Raw genomic sequence first — 21,476 nt, 5'->3', positions numbered from 1 at the left:
ATATTACAGAGCTAAGAAAGCTGGGGCCATCAAGGAGGGCACAGATAACAGTGAGTTACAACCTCAGGACCAAGACTCTGGCCTCTTGAACCTGAATTCCATGCCTGGACCACCAGAGCCCACAGACCTCATGAGGCACAACATTTTCCTTGAAGCAGGACAATGACCAGTAGCAACAGTGGTTGGTGCTTGCCTGAGAGGACCAGCCACACTGAGTTACTGGTGTGTCCATCACTGCCTCTTCCCCCACTAGGGGGAGGCAAGTCACATTCTGTGTACCACCACTTCCCCGGCATCGAGTGTTTAAAGAAGGATTCAGTGGGGCTGCCCTGGTGGCTCAGTGGTAAAGAACCCACCTGCCAATGCTGGGGATGTGGGTTCAATCCCCAGTCCAAGAAAATCCCACATGTATCACAGACAACTAAGCCAGTGCACCACAACTCCTGAGGCTGTTCTCTAGAGCCCACAAGCCACAACCACTATACACCGACAGTGTACACGCACATCTACAGCCTGGCACCACAAGAAAAATCACCACAATGAGAAGCCCATGTACCGCAACTAGAGAAAACCCAAGTGCGGCAACAAAAACCCTGTGCAGCCACTGATAAATAAAATTAAATGTTTTTTAAAAGAGAATGAGTCAGTGAATGAAGTTTACAAATGGAGTCTACAAACAGGACTCCCCACAGCACTGGGCAAGTACTGAGAAGGTCCCCTGTCCTAGAGACCTTATTTTCTCTAAAGGATCTTCTAAAAGAAGACCCATGAATCAAAATCTGGTAGTGGAAAACACAATGAACTTTAAGCCTCAATGCAAAGAGCATTCTTAAGAACACTATTCTTAATGCAAAGAACAAACTTCATGAAATGCTTTTGTGGATGTAACCAATTCTAATGAAATGGCTTTTTCTCCCTACAAAAGTTAAAATCAAGCACGTGTTTCAGAGTCAGCCAGCCAGAAGGGTGTGGAACGATACAGGAATGGTGCATCTTGTGACTCCTAATTCCATCTCTTCTAACCAACCATTGGCCTTGCACACACAATTTTTGAAGAGAGGCTCAAAAAGTATCTATCCTTTCACATCTACTGCATGCTGGCTGGAGCCAAGGAACTCTATTCCTTGGCGACATGTTTCATTTTCTCATGGCATTACATGGACACCACTTCCATTTATACAAGAGGATATGGAAGCTATGAGAGCGTAATGAATTTGCCCACAGCAAGTAGGGGATGAGTAATTCCAGACTCCATCTGTGTAGTCGTGGCGATCCTGCCTCCGTCACTCCCCCAAGGCAGCTCAGCAAAGTGTCTAAGAGAGCGAGGGCGTCAGGCCTGAAGCCAGTCAAGGGCTCTATTTAAGGACCTTCTAGTGTTGCGCGATTCCCATATAGACAGCAGAATCAAAGCAGCAGTCAGAATAGTCAGCTTTGCACAGACCTACGGGGTTTGGCTCAATGGATAAAGAATTCACCTACAATGCAGGAAACATAAGAGATGTGGGATTTAATCTCTGGGTCAGGAAGATCCCCTGGAGGAGGACATGGCAACCCACTCCAGTATTCTTGCCATGGACAGAGGAGCCTGGCGGGCTATAGCCCATAGGGTTACAAAGAGTCAGACACAATTGAATCGACAGTATGCACATGGTATTGGTGAGTCAATTACGATATTTCTAAAGGTGAAATAGGCAGCCTACTAAATCCTTACTGGAGCCTAGAAGCAGAAAAGCTCTAGGTCAAGTGAATGCAAGTCCAACCTGAACCATTAAAAACAGAGTCACGGCCCTTCCATCAATTCCCCAGCTTGAACCAGTTTGTAGACACAAAAATCCCTTAAATAAAGATGAGCTGGGTCCCCTTGAGGAAGGGCCCTGGTACATTGCTAAAAGCATATACTGTTAATCTTTCTCCTAGCCTTCCCCCAGAGGGACTGACAGCCTCTTCAGGGAGACTGTGCAATGGGGAAAGGGAAATAATCAAACCTTTGGGGGATTACTGGTCACTGACTCTGAAGTGACACTAATTCCAAGAGACCCAAAATGTCCCCAGTGGCCCACCAGTGAGAGAATGTGCTTATGGAATTCAGGTGATCAGTGGAGTTTCAGCTCAGATCCATCTTGCAGCAGGTCCCCGACTCCAAGCTTTGGTTATTTCCTCGGCCCCAGAATTCATAATCCAAATAGCCATACTGAGCAATTGGCATGATCCCCACCCTGGGGAAGCAAGGAGTTGTTTGGTTATTTAACTGAAGTTGAAAAGGGCTGGGGAAGGTCTGAGAATGTGGCTCCAAAGGCCCAAACTCACTCCACCTCCAGAGTGAACTCAGAACACTTAAGTTTGGGGTTTACTGTGTGTGTGTGTGCTATCCAGCTTAAAAGAAATGGGCTCAGCTCAGCACTTGAACATCAGGATAAATCGTTCCAGCAATGAAGAGCCACGACACCTATCAAGTTTCAATTGCTAGCTAAAACCCTCGATAGCTGCTAGAAAAATAATGTGCGATTTTAGCTGAGAAACATAAATTATCAAGGCCATGATACTCTCAGAACGTAATAAATGAAATGTAGGTAACCACAGATGTGGTAAGGATCCCAGCCCCCAGCATGTGTCATGAATGTTTGGTCGCCCACAAGCACCGGGAGGAAGGAAAAGAGAAACAGATTGTCCAGATTCAACATGGGCTGAACCGTGGATGAAGACACAGAGGGGGTAGAAGTTTCAGGGTGGAAGCCAAGAAATGTTTTCTACATTCTTCCAACTTATGTTCTCCTGATATCTCCGCCCCATAGGCTTTCTGGTCACCAGGAGAGAATTACAAGCAGACCCACGAAGTATAAATACTTCTCCAGGCAGTAACGCACTGACAATGTTGGTGTCCTCCTCTGGAACATTCATTACACACGTCTGGATCCAGTGGAATGAGAGAAAAGCAGTAACCACTGCCACCACAGGATTAGGGCACTGCAAAGCCAGCAGCCGCTCGCCTCCCACATCTGACATCTGTCTGGCCCGTGCCTCCATCACAGTGACCTCAGGCGGGACCAGTCTTCAGCAAAACTGAGAGCGATGAGTTCCATGCCAGGCATTCCCGAACCACGTGTCCCTGGGGCCCTGACTCAGCGATAAAGAAGCCATTTTAAAAGGCTCTTCCAAAAGGACGCTGGGCTCACGTGCATGCATCACAGCGCTTCTTCCTGCAAATGCTCACTGAGCACCTGCTGCGGGATCAGCACTGGGAATATCTGCCCTGGACCTCCAGTCGACCCAGGAACAAAGACCGGAAGCGCAGTGTGAAGAGACAGCACAGAGAAGCACCAGTGCGTCCCAGGAGGGCATACCGGGAAATCACGGCGGGCTCCCAGAGGAGGTGACCACTGAGCTGGGTCGTGTTGACCAGAGGGAGATGTGGCTTCGGGGTACTTCACTCTCTCTTCTTGCCACCTGATGCCTTTTCCGTCACTTCTTTTCTGCTGTAAATTTGCCCTTAATATTCATTTCCACCTGATTTCACCTGATAAGGAATTCTGGGCCCTTATACTCCCCTGGGGAACCGCTGTGAGCCCACTCTCTTCCTCATGATTGGTTTCCAAGCAGAATTTTAAGACGGCACCAGAACAGGGGAGCGAAAGGAGATGCCCTCCCCAAAAGTACTTCTCCTGGTATCCCTGGCCCTTTACATCCCTGGAAAAAATTCCATCTTATGGCAACTATGGGCTGACTGGTCTCTCCCCTGCACAATGTGCCAGTCTCCTGCGGCAGATGGCAAACTGAGCAAAACCCATGGACGGGCTCTCACCACCTCCTCCCCGGGGCAGGCTTCCCACCACCTCCCCACCTCATAGCTTCATTTGGGCCTTATCTAAGAAGATTCTGGCTTCCCAGGTGGTGCCAGTGGTAAAGAACACGCCTGCCAATGAAGGAGACGTAAGAGAAGCAGGTTCAATCCCTGGGTGGGGAAGATCCTCTGGAGGAGGGCACGGGCAAACCAATCCCATATTCTTGTCTGGAATATCCCATGGACAGAGGAGCCTGGTGGGCTATGGTCCAGAGGGTCACAAAGAGTCCCACACAGCTGAAGTGACCTAGCATGCATACAAGAAGATTCATATTAAATGGCAACAAAATGAAAAGTAAAATATCAGAGACACAGAAGTAGTAAGCCATAGATCTGAGAAAACAGCTGCATATGAAAGGATTAGGAAATAAATGAGAAGAAACCCAAAGGATTTAGAATCCATTTCAGGTGTCCTGTAAGAAAATCCCACCAGTATGGGGAGAACGGGCCCACGCTAAAATCCAGGCAATAAAGAGGTTCTATCCTGGACTGGCTGCCTGATAATGTTTTACTTTGAGGTTTATAATTCTTTTTTCACTCCTTAGCACTTTCTAGGATGAGGCTTCTTAAAGTGGAGAGAGGGCCACTTGCATCAGAATCAACCTGAGGGACTTGTTAAAATGCAGTTTCTGGGTCCCAGGTGATTCTTAGGCATTTTGAAGTCTGTGAACCACAGAACTAGGGACTTTATCCTTCTTAAGTGGTTGAGATATCCATGCTAAATCACTCAGTTAAATTGCTCTTTAAAATCTGAAGGAGACACTAGTGGCTCAATTGATTCTTTTAGAAATTGTGAAGATTCTAAAAGTAGTAATAGTGAGGTTACATTGTGACCAGTTTTAAATGATGTAAAAGTTAACACACTGAAGTCAGAAAGATCTTTGCAAAGCATAAATGTGATCACATCACTCCCCTGGGTAAAACGCTTCAGTGATTGCTCATTGCTCTTTTGAGAAAGGCCCAGACCCTGGTCCCAGTGAGCCCTCTTTTCCAGTCTAATCCAGGCCTGGAGAGTTCCCTGCCCTGTGTTCTAGCTTCAGTTCCTTCAACATCCAAGTCCGCCCTTCAGATAACCTTCACACACACTAGCCATAGGCAGGGAATCTTCTTTCCCCAGTAAAATCTGTTCTTTCCCTTCCCAGCTCTGGCTGTATTAATCCCTCTGCTTCAGGCGCTCCTAGTATCAGACCTTTTCCTCCACAGCCCTTGGCACAGTTTGAATGTCACATTTTTTTGTGTGATTCTTTGATTAATGCACACTTCCTCCACTGAGGGGTAAGAAGTCCATGACATCAGCTACAGGGCTATTTTTTTTTCCCTAGGAAGCAGACCCACCATTGTTTATGTATAATCTAGCATACCCATGGTACATAGCTGGTGCTCAATAAATATTTGTGGATGAACAAAGGAATTAAAGAATATTTCAAAAGCAAACACTGGCAGCTGATGCAGATCCCACAGTAGCCACCAAGAATTTAAACATACTCTGATCTCTCTCCTAAAGGTTCAAGGTTCCAGGGTCTCTCAAGCACCAGGAAGACTCAAGTCCTCTAGTGGTTTCCCTTCCCCTGCCTATGTTACAAGATACCTTCCTTTGCATTTACCATTTCAAAAGGATGAACCCAACTCTTCCTAATGCAGTTCCTAGAATTTGAAAGAAAAGTGGAGTTCAACATTAAATGCTATTACACCATTTCTCTGGGTCTTGCTTTGATTTTGCTGTAAAAAATTACCCTAAAGCCTGTTCATTGTCTAAAAAATATATGCTGAAATAAAAACAGACCTCGGGGTTTTCACAATGACTTACTTCCTATATTTTTGTACACATTCATGAGTCTTATCATTCTCAGCTCCAGGTGCTGATTCTCAGACTGTTTCAAGAGATTTTCAAATGCTGGAATTGTTACCAGCATATTTGAATGATTTCAAATGGCCCTAAATAAGCTGGCAATAATCACAACACAATTTCTTCTACATCAGAATGAGGCTTCACGAAGATATAAATGAATCCACCATTACTGCCCTTTCCTCTCTGCCATCTTGCCAGCAGTTGGCCCTGACTCAGGTAATGAAGGGCTTGCGGCCCTGACTGTACTCTTTCACATGTTCCCGAAGCAAAGTTCTCACAGCATTGTTCCCCATCCTTCACCAAGTAGACATAATATTCCAATGCAGTGGGCTCAAGTGAGGCAAAAATGAATTAGACAAATCAACAGAGACACGGCAGCAAGAGAGCATTACAGCATTTGATGTGCTACAGAAAAATCCTGGATTTTGAAAGAAGAGTGAAATTCAGCATTGAAACTGCTATTATACTGTTTCTCTGGGCCTTGCATTGATCTGCAGCCAGTCTCCCTGACATGTATTATCTATAAAATGGGTCCAAGGCGAATGAATATGTTTGAATCACTGTTAATCTGATCTATATTTTGCTATGGATGTAACTCTCCAGTGACTTATCGTAAATTTATATTTCACTATATAAATCTTTGAACGGGTCTTTAACACTTATTTAACATTAGTGAAGTCGCTCAGTCATGTCCGACTCTTTGTGACCCCGTGGACTGTAGCCCACCAGGCTCCTCCATCCACGAGATTCTCTAGGCAAGAATACTGGAGTGGGTTGCCATTTCCTTCTCCAGGGCATCTTCCTGACCCAGGGATCAAACCCATGTCCCCTGCATTGCAGGCAGATGTTTTAACCTCTGAGCCATGAAAGCTACACACTAATCCTGATAGACAGTAAAGAGGCCTTACCACACAACTGACAATCAGCAATGAAAAATCCATACTTATCACCCTACCTGGGAGAAGAGAAAGTGACTGGGGATTTTGTTGTACACTAAAGAGAGTGTATAATTTTCAGGTACCAGACAAGATTTGATTATAGTGATTAGATAAGAGACTTTTCATGACTATAGTAACAGGGGTGTGGGGACTATACTTTTCAAAGCACAGACTTGGAGAAGTAGTTTTCACTTGGCACATTTCTCTCCTACACCCATACTTCATGGCAATTTAGTGTCTATGTTGAGGGTTTTTTTTTTTTCCAACCCACTTCATAAAAGCCAGTACCAAGTGGCACGTACATGAGCTACTGCTTAATGAGCTGGTGAGCCTTTCAGCTAGTTGTTGCCATCCTGAAGGAGCATGAAGTAGAAAAGGCATCCAAATAAACTGGAAATGGCCAGGGAAAATGAGTAGAAATGGAAACAGGTGGCTTCTACTCAGGTGGCCATGAAATGAACCGTCCAATCTGCAGCACTTTTGAAAGAGAAACTTGGTACAATTAATCACGCTGGGACGACAGAGCTATACTGTGGCTGTACCCTCAGGATTGCAGACATTCTCGTTTTATTTTCCTATTGTTTATATCCAGGATGCTTTCTAATCTGATTTATAGGCTCAAATTAAAGAAGAAAAATGAATACCTTCTTACCACTCACCTGCCAGTGAACATTTCAACCATCCCCTACTCAAGAGAAGTTCCAAACGACTTAGAAAGGGACAGTCACAAAGCATTACTGGAACCACTGAGCTAAGCCCTTAACACGCAGCATAATCATATGAAACCCAGTTCAACTGAATGAAATTCCTGCCAAATACCTCTCCACTATTGCTCCACAAACTGGGGGTTTCTCACGGGGCTCCCATCCACACCAAACAAGAACAAATAGCCTCAGGAAGGCTAAATTCAAGGAAAGGGAAAGCCCCCCAATTAGCAACCTCAATTCTCTCTACCCAAAGTAAAATAATAATAAAACAGTAAAATTCCAGGTTAGTTGTCAATGAATGGGGGAATAGAGATCCATTTACAAGAGGTTTTATTTGAGGGCCCCATGTTGCTAACATTATTCATTATGTCAGTTCTTTTAATTCACAATCAAGGGTAATTTTCCCTAGCCTACAGTCTATTTCTCCTGTATTCCTGAAGAAAAGATATGTAAATCAACCTAACAGTCTAGTCAAGATTTTAGGAGGAATTCCCCAAGCTACTTAAAGAAGATAAAATAATAAATGTATGTCTTTAAATGATTTCAGCAAAACATTTGAATAAAAAACGTGAATCAAAACTACCGCATCAGTACTGGTAACATCAACAATCATAGCAAATCCAACTCAACCCAGTACTTTTGGGGTATCTTACTTTACAATCATTATTATGTTTAGTTACCTCAGCAACTCTAAGAGGTAGGGACTTATGCCCAAGGTATAAAATCTGAGGCTTAGAAAAGAACCCTCAACCAACACATATTTATTTAGATTTAAACCTCAAAGACTTTTCCCTTTTTCCCAAATAATCCATTCAGTCACCAAATCTTTTCTTTTCATCAATGCCAATATTTTTTCCTTCTGGCTTGAATCCAGCCTGGAGAGGGGGAAAGGTTGGCCCTCTGAAAGTTGTCTCTTTAAAGGAAGAGGACTGGCCCACTCCTCAGACTTGAAAATGGAATTGCATTTATACAGGAAGCTTTATTTACTCATTTGACCAAGACTGTGTGTTTCCTCGGGTTGGCCTAGAAGGAAGTGGCTTACAGCTTCCATCTTTCCTAGGCACTTCCCTCCTGCTGCACCATCTAATCTATCTTCCATGTGGCCTTGGGACTTATGTTCCTTATTGAATTCCAATTGTGTCTTTTTCTTAGCTAAAATCATTTAGTATTCCTTTCCACTCAATCCAAATGCCCAGCTCCCAGAAGAGTTGACACAAGGCCTCTCTCAAACTTTCTCCCCACTATCCTGATTGCTGTATTCCCCAGACTTAACCAGTTTTTTAACATTCAGCTTTCCAGAACATTCTCAAAGTCATTTCATGGTGAACTTCTTCCTCTGTGATCTACACACACTCTAAACATACATTTGTCACACTCTATTATGACTATCTATTAATGAATTTGTTTCCACGACTGCTCCCCTCACCCAACTGCTCATCTGAAGTGGGTCTTATAAGGACCAGCAAGAGTCTTGATTGTATGACATAAAATGCTATCAAAATGGCTATTGAATGAATGAAGTATTACAAAGCGTGCTATAAGCCCACTCACATTTCAACTTAAAAATATTCATATGCATATTTAAGTACAAGGCACACATTTAAAACATTCTCACTGTTATTTTAGTCACTAAGTCGTGTATGACTCTTTTGCGAGCCTGCCAGGCTCCTCTGTCTATGGGATTTCCCAAGCAAGAATACTGGAATGAGTTAGCCATTTCCTTCTGCAGGGAATCTTCCCCACCCAGGGATTGAACCACATCTCTTCCATTGGCAGGAGGATTCTTTACCACTGAGCCACCAGGGAAGCCCATTTAAAAATATATACTACAATAAATAAATAAACTTTTATTGTGCTTCTCTTATCTTAATCCAGGCAAATGTTTCTCCAAATTCTCAAAGAACAGGCAGTAATTGAAAAAGTAGTTCTAACGAGTTGAAGTCACTACTTGGCAGGAAAGTAAGTTTAAGGATGATGGAAACATATACATTCCTTGATAAAAGTTTTGATTTCATGTGATTTATACTGACTTGCTATAAAAATAAAAATGATAAGCACTGGAGAAAACAGGATTTAGCAGGTGATAGAAGAGTTTCTTTGTTCATAAAGATCTGTCAATATTAGGAGAGCTACATGGATATGTGTGTGTGTGTGTGTGTGTGACAAAAACATACACACACATACATACACACACAACAAACATTTACTATTTAGTGTATGAAGGATCAGTCCTATCCCCCAAATCTAAATGTCTGAATACTTGGCCACTTCTACAGAATGGTGCATGGTTGGAATAACGAGGGCACATGGTCCACTATAAAAATGCTCTGAAAATGATGGAGTGGGGCAGTGGTGAGGGTGGGCAAGAGTCAAGGCAAAATTAGTCTTACTGAGTGTTATTGGAATTCTCTCTTCACTCAGCCAAAAATATGCAATCTAACCAAAGTCCCTCCGCTGGCTCCACCTCCCAAGCCACATGCCTTCTGGGGGCCAAGGGCAAAGCCAGCTGTGGCTCTGCATTTGGATAAAAGAGCCTGAAAACAGGGGGGAAAAAATTATTTTGAAATGCATTACGCTTCGAAATTAAGGGTAATTGTGTGTAGCAGCCTGGAAAATATAGCTCATCCAGGACTGCTCAGCCACAGAACCCCAGAGCACAAAACACTGGCTTTCTAAATGCAATCTCAAACTAAAAAAAAAAAAAAAAACACAAAGGGCGGAAGGAAGGGTGGAGGTTGGCTATAGGGCTGTGACTTATAAGAAGGCGGCTACCTCAGGGAGATACAGCTAGTATGTGAGCTGGCAATATCTCTACCTAAGCCACTAGATGCTACCCTGCTCTAGCAGCACAACAGTGAAGGTAAATAAAAGGTTGACAGATAATTACATAAGAAAACAAATGTGGCAAGATTAGGACCGGAATCTAATGGACAGAGTGGAAAAGGACTCCACATCTAGCAGCATCTTAAAGCAATGTCCTGGTCACCGTACCGGACCATTAGTATCTATCACTACCCAACTAGCCAAGGTGTATTTTACCGGCAGAGGAGGCATTTCACCCTCTTAACTCATCCCCACACAGACAGTTCTTTAATCTCGTGACAGAGACCTATGAAGAAGCCCAGCTGAGTTCTGCAACCACGTTCCTGTTTCATTGATTTTATTCCATTATGTGGAGGATATAGCTAACCCCATAACCATGGGCCAGAATTCAAGACGTTGTGAGGAAACAGAGACATAAAATCACTAGCTACAGTTTTTTTCAACCAGGGGGTGCCAGGAGGAAACACACATGAAACTGACTTGAAAGCAATTTGGGTTGGGAAAACAACTGCAGTTTTAGGAGAGGAAGCTAGTGAGGAAACTTCGAGAACTAGAGGAAATAAATGAACATAAAGGGTGAGACCACCCACATGTGAAAAAGCCACCTTAGGGCAAAGGAAATACCAGTGAATAGAAAACTGGGGCACTTATAACTGCTGTCAAAAGTCTAGCCTGTTGGATAGCCCAGAGTTGGACTAATTCATGCAAGAAAACCAAACAGTGGTTCTTACTATGGGAACGGTACTGGCAACTGATGTCTAGAGACATATTTGGTTATCACACCGGTGTGCTGCTCCTGGCATCTGGTGGTAGAGACCAGAGAAGCTAGTAAATATCTTAGGAGTCATAGGACACAACAAAGGATCATCCAGCCTCAAGGGTCAACAGTGTGAGGTTGAAACTGCCTGACATAAAAGATCGACATCGAATTGGCAATAGCCTGCAGGAAGAAAAAGAGAATTTGCAGTCTCAGCATCACCCAGGGGAAAAACCATCCTGGCTAAAGACTCCAGTCTCTGGTTCCCTTGGTTGGTATTAATATATGGAGCAGGAGAAGTAGCAAAAAAGGTATGAGTAGCTGGAAGATACTTTAAATGTATTCCTTCCTCCAAGTTGGTCCCCATCACCACCACCATCAAGTCGTTCCATGCTTTTGATTTCATCATGACTCATCCACAAAGAAAACAAAAAGGTTGGTTAAAGAATATGTGTCTATTCTCCTTGGCAAAGCTCAGTCTCATTTTTGATTAATGAACCGCATTCTGGCTTATATGCTTCAATATCATGAGCTTAGGTGATGGGCATGCTCTCCCTGAGAGAAGGATCACTGACTCCCAGGACTAAAGAGGTCAGCTCTGGAATGTGATATACAAAGTAAGGCACTGAAAAACGGCCTCAGTGATGACAGCCACATCCCTAGGCGCCATGGCAACCAGGACAGATCCATCAGTACCCAGGGCATTTCTACTAGCATGTAGGAGTGAAGGGTACCTGGATGGGCTGCAGCATAGCTTGACATGGGGGTCCTGGCCTCAGACTAGGCTAGTCCAAGAGAACCAACAAGAAGAATAAGCAGTCAACGCAAGAGTCATGAGGCATGTGAAAGAAACAGCAGCATAAAGAGTCAGGAAAGGCGGATATCTGCTCAGATCTACTCTCCAAGCACAACAGTGACATTTCATTTCTCCAGGCCACTTCTATAAAATGGATAAGAACACTGCGCCAGTTCTTCCCCCACCATCTCCAAAACAGCATTCCTGGAGGAAGCGTGTCAGCTGCCGGCACAAGGAGGAAGATGTTGCATGACTCCTGTGACTCCAAGGCCACTGGGGCAATGCTCAGTCACTGTTTACTCACTCCTGCCGCCCTCCAACCTCTGCTCCTTATCCAGCAAGTATAACCCACCCAACCCACAGCAGTCCGGCAGCCCAACAAGTAGTACGCTTGCCAGTGTTTTCTACTGAGGAAAGTTATGTTCCCTGCATTAACTGTTAGACCTAAAATAGCCAAACTGTAGCCTCAACTCCTAAAATTAAGGTTCCAATAATAATCTTGCTCAGATTCTGGAAATCAGTGTCTGTGGGGGCCCAGAACACTGACTGAGACTCATCGTCTCCTTCTATTTACACATGTGACTAATGTCTCTACTCAGTAGTCGGCCAGGTTGTTGCTGTGGTTAATACCGTTTGATGACGTAGCATTCCCTCTCCCACACAGATTCCTACCGGATACTTGGCTGTTCACCCCACCTTAGGCTGGTGGCAAAATTCTGCTCAAACTGACCTGCACTGATCTTAAAAAATTTCAGAAATCATAGTGCTAAGTCACAAGTTAAATTAATCATGGATCATAAAAGTGATCTGAGGTGTTCAGATCTGGCTATTAAACATAAGCTCCAATTGTTGACACTCAGACAACCTAAATTATCCAGGGATCCAAAAACTGCAACCCGTGTGTACACTGTGCTTTCAGGCTGGCTTTGCTGTATGTAAAAGTGCTGCACTAGGCATATTCAAAGGCTTTCATAGGCCACACACATTTCATGGGAGCCACATTCTGTTCCCTGGATAACTGGTCTTCAAAATCCTGATGTTTTGAATGGTACTGAAGTTCTCAGCCTTTTTCTTTTTTTGGTTGGCCAGTTCCAAGCCCTGGTCAGCTAAGAAGCTTAATCTAATTGTGTATCACAGCAGTGTGGCAGCCACCAGACAAGATTACTTCTGTCTTTGCAAACCTCTGAAGTAATTAAAAGCATGCATCTGAGAACTGTGAGGTGTAGAATATGAAAGAAAAAGTTCAGTGGAGTAAGTTCCAAAGACCTCAAAAGCTTAAAGACCTCATAAGCTCTAAACTAAAACTTAGCCAGAAAAGAGTATTTTCACTCATTTTATGCTAAGTTAAAAAGTTATTACATAAAATCTACTGCCCTTCCATATTACTAAAGTGAAAACGATACACTTGGATCTCCAGCTTTGTCAAAATGGCATTCTTGGGGCCTAACAGACCATCGAGTCCTATGAACAGTAGTATTTTAAAGGCTGAGTCAATGGCTGATGCTTTTATTGCATTTGATTCAACACTGGGAAACAGCATCTCTTGCAGGAGATTAAACTAATAGTATTTTGTAATGAGGGAGGGTGCTAAGCGTTTCTTAAAGTATGACCTCGTAAACACTTTCATCACTATCCTTGGCAAATGGTTTAAAATGTATATGCCTAGCACCCCCAAAATTATTAAAACAGACTTTTTTCAACACGACTCATAATAAGTAATACATTTGACGTTTAGATTTGGTGTCTGTTTTGTAAAACACTCTATTTTCCATTGTACTCTCTTCTATTTCACATTTTCAACTGCCAGTCTGGACCTAAGAAATTGATGTTATGATCCATTCCTTGTTGCAACCCTAAGCTTTAACAACACTAGTTAACGAAAAGAAGCAGAAGTTGAGTAATTAGCAGGAAACACTTGGGCTTTGTGATGTAGAGAGGCTTTGTGATGTCTTAAAAATCAAATGATCCACTTGGATGGTTTCAGGCATTAAAAAGTGGTTGCAGGCTTCAGTTACAAACCTTAATGGTACCTATTGTCTTAGATCCAGACAGGATATGTCCTCCATAGGAATGATTACCTATAAACCTACAGTGTTTAGAAAGATGATAATGTCAGCAAAGTGTGTGTTCGGTCGGAGCCCCTTGGCACACCCCAGCCACATCCTCTCCGCAAGGGCTTCAAAGCATTCCCTTCCTCCACCTTTATCCTCACCCATTCACACCCAACACCCAAAGGGGGGTTATTTATTACTTTAAAACACTCAAATGTTGTCTTATCTCAATTTAATAAATATGTATGATTTGTTAACACCACTGTAGAAGCCCCTTGTCCCATTTCCTCTCTTTCGCTTTTCTTCTCTTGGGCTTTTCTCATCTCTCTTCTCCCCAGCATCTGCTACCCAGCTCCATCCTATCTTCCTCTCCTTCATCCTTTATTCCCTCTCCTCTTCTTCACTCCCATCAGCTGGGGAAGGGGAGTGGCATACAGCGGCTGTCTCTGACTTCACTCTACTCACAGTAATACCCTTCTTTCCAGGGGAGTCTTCCTTTGGCGAAAGTAACACACACTTTAAAAAGACATTCTCCAAGGAGAGTGATGAAACAGATATCAGATCTAAAGCGGTTATGTGTTATTAATAAACTGTACTGGTTGTTCACTCTCCCAAGGAATCATTTCTCAGTTCCTTTCTTCAGGCTGAAATTCTACAGGGAGGAGTTTACTCAAGGCAGAAAGGCATCTGCAAGAGGTGCAGCTGAGCATGGGGAGACGACAGAGGAAAAAAGGCTTACTTGTCCCTGATGCTGTAGTATTTTCTTGGCATATTTCCCTGGTGAGCCTCTCCCATGAAGGCCCATCTTAGTCAATCAACAAGTATTTATTGAACACCTACTAGGTAGGAATCAGTCTAGGTTCTGGCCCTGTAAATAAGAATGTTTCTGCCCTTGTGGAACTTCCATTCTAATGGTCAAGACAGACAATAAGCAGACAAACAAACGAATATATTATATCAGAGGGTAATAAATGTTAAGAGGGAAAACTGAGAGACTGAAAAGGACCAGGGAGTGGCTGGTTGTTATTTTACGGTAGTCAGGGAAGCCCGCCTATAAACTGACAACTGACCTGAAGGAAGCATTGGAGTGAGCCCTCTGGACATGTGGGGAAAAGTTCCTTGCGAAAAAGGAATAATATGTGCAAAGAGCCTGGGGACAGAACTTGGGGAAAAACAAGAATGTGAGGCAGTCAGAGTTGCTGCAGTCAAGAAGGAGAGAGATGAGACAGAGAAGGGGTAGACGTGTCTGCTCCCGAATTCCACCATCTCAGGTGTGGGCCAGCCTCGCAGCCTGCCCCTGCCTGACACCTACCCAGCTTCTTCACAGTTCCCTTCCCTCCTGCAGAGTCTGAACACTCAAGGTCATTCCCTCAGATTTTCTGAGAGGACATCCAGTCCATCTAATTAAAAACAAACAAAACCAAGTCATAAGCCATGGTAAGAAAGCAATATATATGCACATTTAACCACAGCCCTTAAGAGATAGGAAATCTATCACAGTGAAGAGCAGGTGCAGGAGGTCAGCTACAAGAAAAAAAAAAAAAAAATGTCCACCACTTGACAGCCGGGGATCTGACCTTCAAACTCACAAACTGGGGAACAATAAACTTTGAAACAACCTTGGGCAGTAGGAATGGAGGTGAGATACTATGGAAAACCATGATCAGAGGAGGCTGATGGTAATGGCCACTGACACCTTTTGGATCTGAAAGTGAACCTGAGTGGTATTAGGCCCCTCTAGTTCCCAAAGTTATCCTCAAAGAGTTGATATATAAATGCTGGTCATTAATTACTTTTATTTTATAGACCAAAAAAAGAACAACTTGAAAATTCACTCCCAAGTCACTGGCAGCCTTACCGTGGGGAGCACCGCGGCCTCTGTCTCAAGGGTGGAGAAACCCTTGCCACAGATTCTCTGAAATCTTAAATATAACGATTTAAGTTCGCATCATTTAAGGCCAGTGATGTTAGCAGGCCCAATTTGGGGGCACTGGGCATACAGAGTATGCCCTGCAAGGCTCCGGAGCTGTCCAGAGACCCGCAGAGTCGGGTCACTACCGGGGCCAAGCGATTGGCTTTAGGTCAACGCAGGTCCCACCGTCAACAACCCTTGTCCGGACCAGTCAATTTCAAACAGACCTAGGCGGCAGAGGGTCACTCGGCGGCGTGGACTCCACGGCTCCAGAGCCCCTCTGGGTCTCTCGGTCTCTCGGTCTCTCGGTCTCTCTCTCTCTCTCACACACACACACAGACACACACACACACACACACACACACAGACACACACACGCTCGCCGCCCTCGCGCGCGCCCGCGGCACCACACGGACTTCCCAACCCCAAACACACGCGCGCACCCGCACCCCACGGCCGGCTTGAGTTCTGTATTTCCTCTTCCTCAAAGCTACTCTTGCGATCTTAGCCGCCCCGCTCCGCTTCGGATTCCAGGGCCCCCAGAGCTCGGCTACCTCCCTTCCCTGAAGGCGCGCCCGGTGCGCCCCTCCTCTGATGCCAGGATCATCCATCGACTTCCCCCACCTCCTTTCCGGGTCCCAGCCGGGACTTCTGAGTGTCCCCGGGAGGCGCGTATTTACTAACAGTCGTCCGGGGCTCCCAGCTGCCCCTGCCGCCCCTTCGCGTCCCTCCAGGCCCTCCACCCCTCTAGCCCATCACCGCCCCCTGCCAGGAGCGCGCTCGCCGGGGGATTCCCTCCCATCTTCAAGCGCCTGAGAAAAGCCGGGAGTCCTCGCTGCCAGTCTTTTCTCCCGCGCACCCTCTGTGGTGCCCAAGCCCCCAATCCCACTCTCCCTGTCCTGAGTCCCCAGTCCCCCGGCTCCAGCACCGCAACCCCAGGTCGACCCCCTGCAACCGGCCCTGGCCGAAACGTCTCGGCTGGTTCCCCGGTCACGAGCCCTGCGCCCCCTCCTCGGAGCCCCTCGCTCGGCTCCCATTCCTCCTGCCGCCTCCCCCTCTGCCCTGACTTCCCCAACTGCGGAGTGCCCAGGCGCGCCCGCAGCCTTCACCCCGCCGAGCCCGGGGCCACCCCCGCCTGCGACGCGGCGCCCCCAGAAAGGAAACAAAAGTCTCCGCGGCGCCCAGAGTCCCCCGGAGCAAGACGCCTCCTCCTCACCCCAGCCCCAGGTCCCTCCCGGGCCGCGCTGAGGTCAGCGAGTCAGGGCGCCACGCCAGCCCAGGAAACTTTACGAACCTGCCCGGGGTCGCAGGACGGCGGCGGCGAGGCTTCCCAGCGATAAGATCTCTGGCGACCCCGCGACTGTGGAAGGGGAGCCGGAGAGTCTGTCTCCCAGCTCAGGGCCCCGGCGGTGTGAGTGGCTCTGCCTCTATCTATCCCGTGCCCATCCTCGCCCGCTCTCGCTCGTCCGAGCACACGCACTTACACTCCGGGTCGGCCGGCTGCTGCGCCGCCGGCTGCCGCTGCTCTCACTTCCTCTTCCTTCCTCCTGCTGGCCAGAGACACATTTTGCATCTGCAAGGCATCCCGAGATTAGCCGCGAACTCTCCTACAGAGCAGACGCTGCGGAGTGGCCGCCGGCGCCCCCGGCACCTGCGCCGGGACCCGCGCGGTTGGCGCGTTCGCTTCCAGCCGGCGCCCTGCTGCCTGCCCACCGCACTTCCCCTGGGGGGTATGGGGGCGCCCACGACTTTTTGAAGTCCCCCTACTTAAAGAGAAATGTCAAACACTATGCACGCCTCAGTTCTGCTATAAATAATATGTGTGCAGAGCATGACTTCTCGGATGAGCTCACAAGCGGCGTTTTGCAGGCACTAATTAACTCCGTCACCCTCATAGCGCCACCTCCGGGAGGCCGGGAGTGCGTGGCATTTTTTTTACAAGCTCAATTTTGGCAGTTGGTTTGGGATTTTGAGGGGAAACTTCGGTGGGCCGGTTTTAAAGCTACTTGAAGAGGCTGATGTTTGTTTTGACGTTCTGCCTGGACTCTTGGACAGCGCGACAAAATTAACGACAGAACGTTTCCTCCTCCTCACAGTCACCTGTGCGCTTACAGACCGCGGGATGTATTTCTCAACAATTAAGCCAGGGATTCCCTAATTTTGCATAACTTTGCATAAAGCAAGACGTTCTATCCCCAATTTGGTCTGTAAGGTTCATTATTTGATTCATACAACCTACTTTAGTCCTTTTCAAAGCAGAAATTAAGCACGATAATTGAGTTGCTGCCAGAAGGGAAATGACAGTTGTTGGAAGGTTGCAGGAGAAACACCTGTCCTCTCCAAATTCTGAAGTATCTATGCTGGCTCGACCAGAGAAGGAAAAGACAACTGCTATGCATTCCCTGCAAACTGGCAAAGGAGATAAAGTGGGACAGGGAGGCATTAGAATGTAAGCAAAGATGCTTTTTAGGTTTCAGTCCCACCCACTCCACCACCTAGGCCCCAAAGGAGATTTAAATTTTAACCCTGCACTGACTGCAGCCATGAAATTCAAAGATGCTTGCTCCTTGGAAGGAAAGCTATGATAAACCTAGACTGTATTAGAGAGCAAAGACATCACTTTGCCAACAAAAGTCCATGGTAGTCAAACCTGTTCACAGTAGTCATGTCCAGATGTGCGAATTGGACCATAAAGAAGGCTGACTGCCAAAGAATTGATTCTTTCAAATTGTGGTACTAGAGAAGACTCTTGAGAGTTGCTTGGACTGCAAGGAGGTCAAACCAATCACTGCTAAATAAAATTGACCCTAATTATTCATTGGAAAGGCTGATGCTGAAGCTGAAACTCCAATACTTTGGCCACCTGATGCAAAGAGCCAACTCTTTGGAAAAGACCCTGATGCTGGGAAAGATTGAGTGCAAGAGGGGACAGAGGCGGCAGAGGATGAGATGGTTAGATAACATCACCGACTTAATGGACATGAATTTGAGCAAACTCTGGGAGAGAGTGAAGGATGGGGAAGCCTGGTGTGCTACAGTTCATGGGGTCAAAAACAGTTGAACACGTCTTAGCGACTGCATAATAACTGTCCATTAGTAGCCAAGAGCTCCAAGCAGCTATTGAATGCTTGAAACATGGCTAGTGCTAAGATGTTCTGTAAGTGTAAAATAGACACTAGACTTCATGTGAAAATAGAAGATAAAATAGCTGGTTAATAATTTTAATGTTGATTACATCATTCCAACAAATGACGATAGTTTAGATGTGATGATTCAGTTGGGTTAATTATTGGGTTAAGACATAAATGTATGCTATATATACTAATTTAAAATAATTTTACTGGTTTCTTTTTACATTTTAAATGCAACTACTAGAAGAAATAAGATTATACACATGGTTCTCATTAGTGGCTCACATTATATTTCTAGTGAACCACTCTGATCTGACCCCTTATTATATGCATAACCCCAGGAGTTAGTATCAGGAGCGTGAATACTTGGGTGCAGATCATTATAAACCAATAACTTAAAGCAGGATGATTCCAGGAAAGTAATTTCACTTCTTTATTTCCCCATCTGTAAAACAGTAATGATATAGTAATAACAGTCAACAGGGCAGCTATCAAATGAGGTAATTTAATAAGCAGTCAGTAAATGGGGCCTTTACTAATGATGATGAGATGCTTATAATAATAAGTATGAATTTGATCCACAACTTTCTAGCTCAGGCACATAAAGACAGCCGCAGACATCCTGAACATTCAGTAAATGTTAGCTGTCATAATTGTTCCAAAGGTAGACAGGGAACTTCTCACAGCAATTAGACAACTCCACCTCTTTGTAACCTTTGGTCCCAGTTCTGCCGTCTGCAGTTAACACGGAGTAAGTCACATCCGTCCTAAGGAGATAACCTTTCAGATCTTTGAAGATAACCCTAGAATCTACCTACACTTTCTCTTCTGAGGATTAAACATTCTCATCTATCTAACTCCTTTTCAGGTGAAGGGCTTCAAATCTCTTTCACCTTTTTGTAAAGGACACCTGTCTCTGTCTTTTAAAAAAGTTAATTGTCATATAAACGAACTAACTAGACATTAAAAGCAATTTATGAACTGTGGTGTTGGAGAAGACTCTTGAGAGTCCCTTGGGCTGCAAGGAGATCCAACGAGTCCATCCTAAGGAAATCAATACTGAATCTTCATTGGAAGGACTGATGCTGAAGCTGAAACTCCAATACTTTGGCCACCTAATGTGAAGAACTGACTCATTGGAAAAGACTCTGATGCTGGGAAAAATTGAAGGCAGGAGGAGAAGGGACAACAGAGGATAAGATGGTTGGATGGCATCACCGACTCAATGGAAATGAGTTTGAGTAAACTCCGAGAGTTGGCGATGGACAGGGAAGCCTGGCATGCTGCAGTCCATGGGGTCACAAAGAGTCAGACACGGCTGAGCAACTGAACTGAACTGATGTAGCCTAAGCTCTTGGCAGTTATTTTTCAGATTCATCCAGTGCAAGGGGAAGACTGATTGGGAGCTTGTATACACCCGTGGTGGATTCATGTCAATGTATGGCAAAACCAATACAGTATTGTAAAGTAAAATAAAATAAAAAGAAAAAGAAAAAAGAAAATTATTTGCTGTGTTACCATTAGGCAATGTCCGTGCTTATGAGGTTAGTCTTAGAAACCAATGTCTCTGGTCCACCATCTCTAGGTCTCTTTGGATTTGATTCAGGTGTCCAGTGTCTGTCCATGTCTGCAGGTCAGATAGAACGCTAAGGTTCTGGGGGACACCCTATTAACAAACTCCCTCTGCCATTGTGGGGATCAGCATTCTTTGGGTTACCTGGTTCATTCAGTTACTAATAATAACCCTCTTAACTGTGCAATTGCCAAGCCTTATTTTTCTATTGTATTCATAAAAACATCTTAGATGTGTCAAATGCCTTAGAAAAATCCACCTTTACCCTGGGCTAGCTGGTCTGCAGCAGGCACTCTGTGCAGAGAGGGCATTGTGGTGGTATCATGTGGAAGGGCTCTATCTCTGGACTTGGTTGTTGAACATAAATTTCAGCATTGACATTTACTAGCTGCATTACCCCATGCAAGTGACTTAACTCATGGACTAAAACTATATCTACCTGGGAGCGTTGAGTAAGGATTAAATGAATTAACACAGTAAAGCTCTTAAAGCAGGGCTTGGCATGTACAAGCATTCACTAATTGTTAGCTTAGCTATTATTATCTAGACCAGCCCTCGAATCAGCAAATAAACAGCAACATCTCCCGTTTCCTACCTATCAGTTTCTATCCACAGGGGAGGAAAAGAGCTAGTATGAATGACTCTGATTTTATTTTAGCTCCTGGTCAGAGCCCAGATCATTCAATCATCAGGTCATGCTGTGTTAGAGAGAGGGACCACTTGATAATAACGATCAGAATCTAAGTGCAGCCCATCACTCGTACCTGCAGGAATTCCACCAGGGCAGGGCTAGGCTCTCTGCAGATGGGCCAGCCTGCGGGTAGGGAAGTGGACTCAAGATCTCCTCTGCAGGACCACCCACCTCAGTCTCAAGATGGCTAGGAGAAAAGGAAACATGGAAGAGAGGGCTAGCTAAAGAACAAAATTCACTGAAGCCTCAAGTCTAAACTGCATCCCACAACTATGCTTACAGGCCAGCTTTGTACTGTTGAAGGATAGAGAGCTATTTGGGTGAAATACCCAGATTTAATGACTCTATCCTGTGTTTCCCACCTCTTTATTCTCTGTTGTGCTTACAGAACTCCAAGATAAGATGGATGA

General features: G+C 45.1%; 1 protein-coding gene across 2 annotated transcripts in view; it reads right to left on the bottom strand.

The window, feature by feature from the left end:
• Window positions 1-17,772, bottom strand: part of ELMO1 (engulfment and cell motility 1) — a 583,367-nt gene extending 565,595 nt beyond the window's left edge. The window contains exon 1 of one of the 2 annotated variants that reach the window (XM_069588027.1): window positions 16,966-17,772. The gene's annotated coding sequence lies outside the window, so the exon portion shown is untranslated. The remainder of the gene's footprint in view (window positions 1-16,965) is intronic. The other variant, XM_069588028.1, reaches the window with a different exon arrangement.
• Between the last annotated feature and the right edge of the window lie 3,704 nt (window positions 17,773-21,476).

Source organism: Ovis canadensis, chromosome 4, assembly GCF_042477335.2.
Source record: "Ovis canadensis isolate MfBH-ARS-UI-01 breed Bighorn chromosome 4, ARS-UI_OviCan_v2, whole genome shotgun sequence".
NCBI lineage: Eukaryota > Metazoa > Chordata > Mammalia > Artiodactyla > Bovidae > Ovis > Ovis canadensis.
Note: the sequence above shows the minus strand (reverse complement) of the source record. Positions and strands in the feature narration are given on the sequence as shown.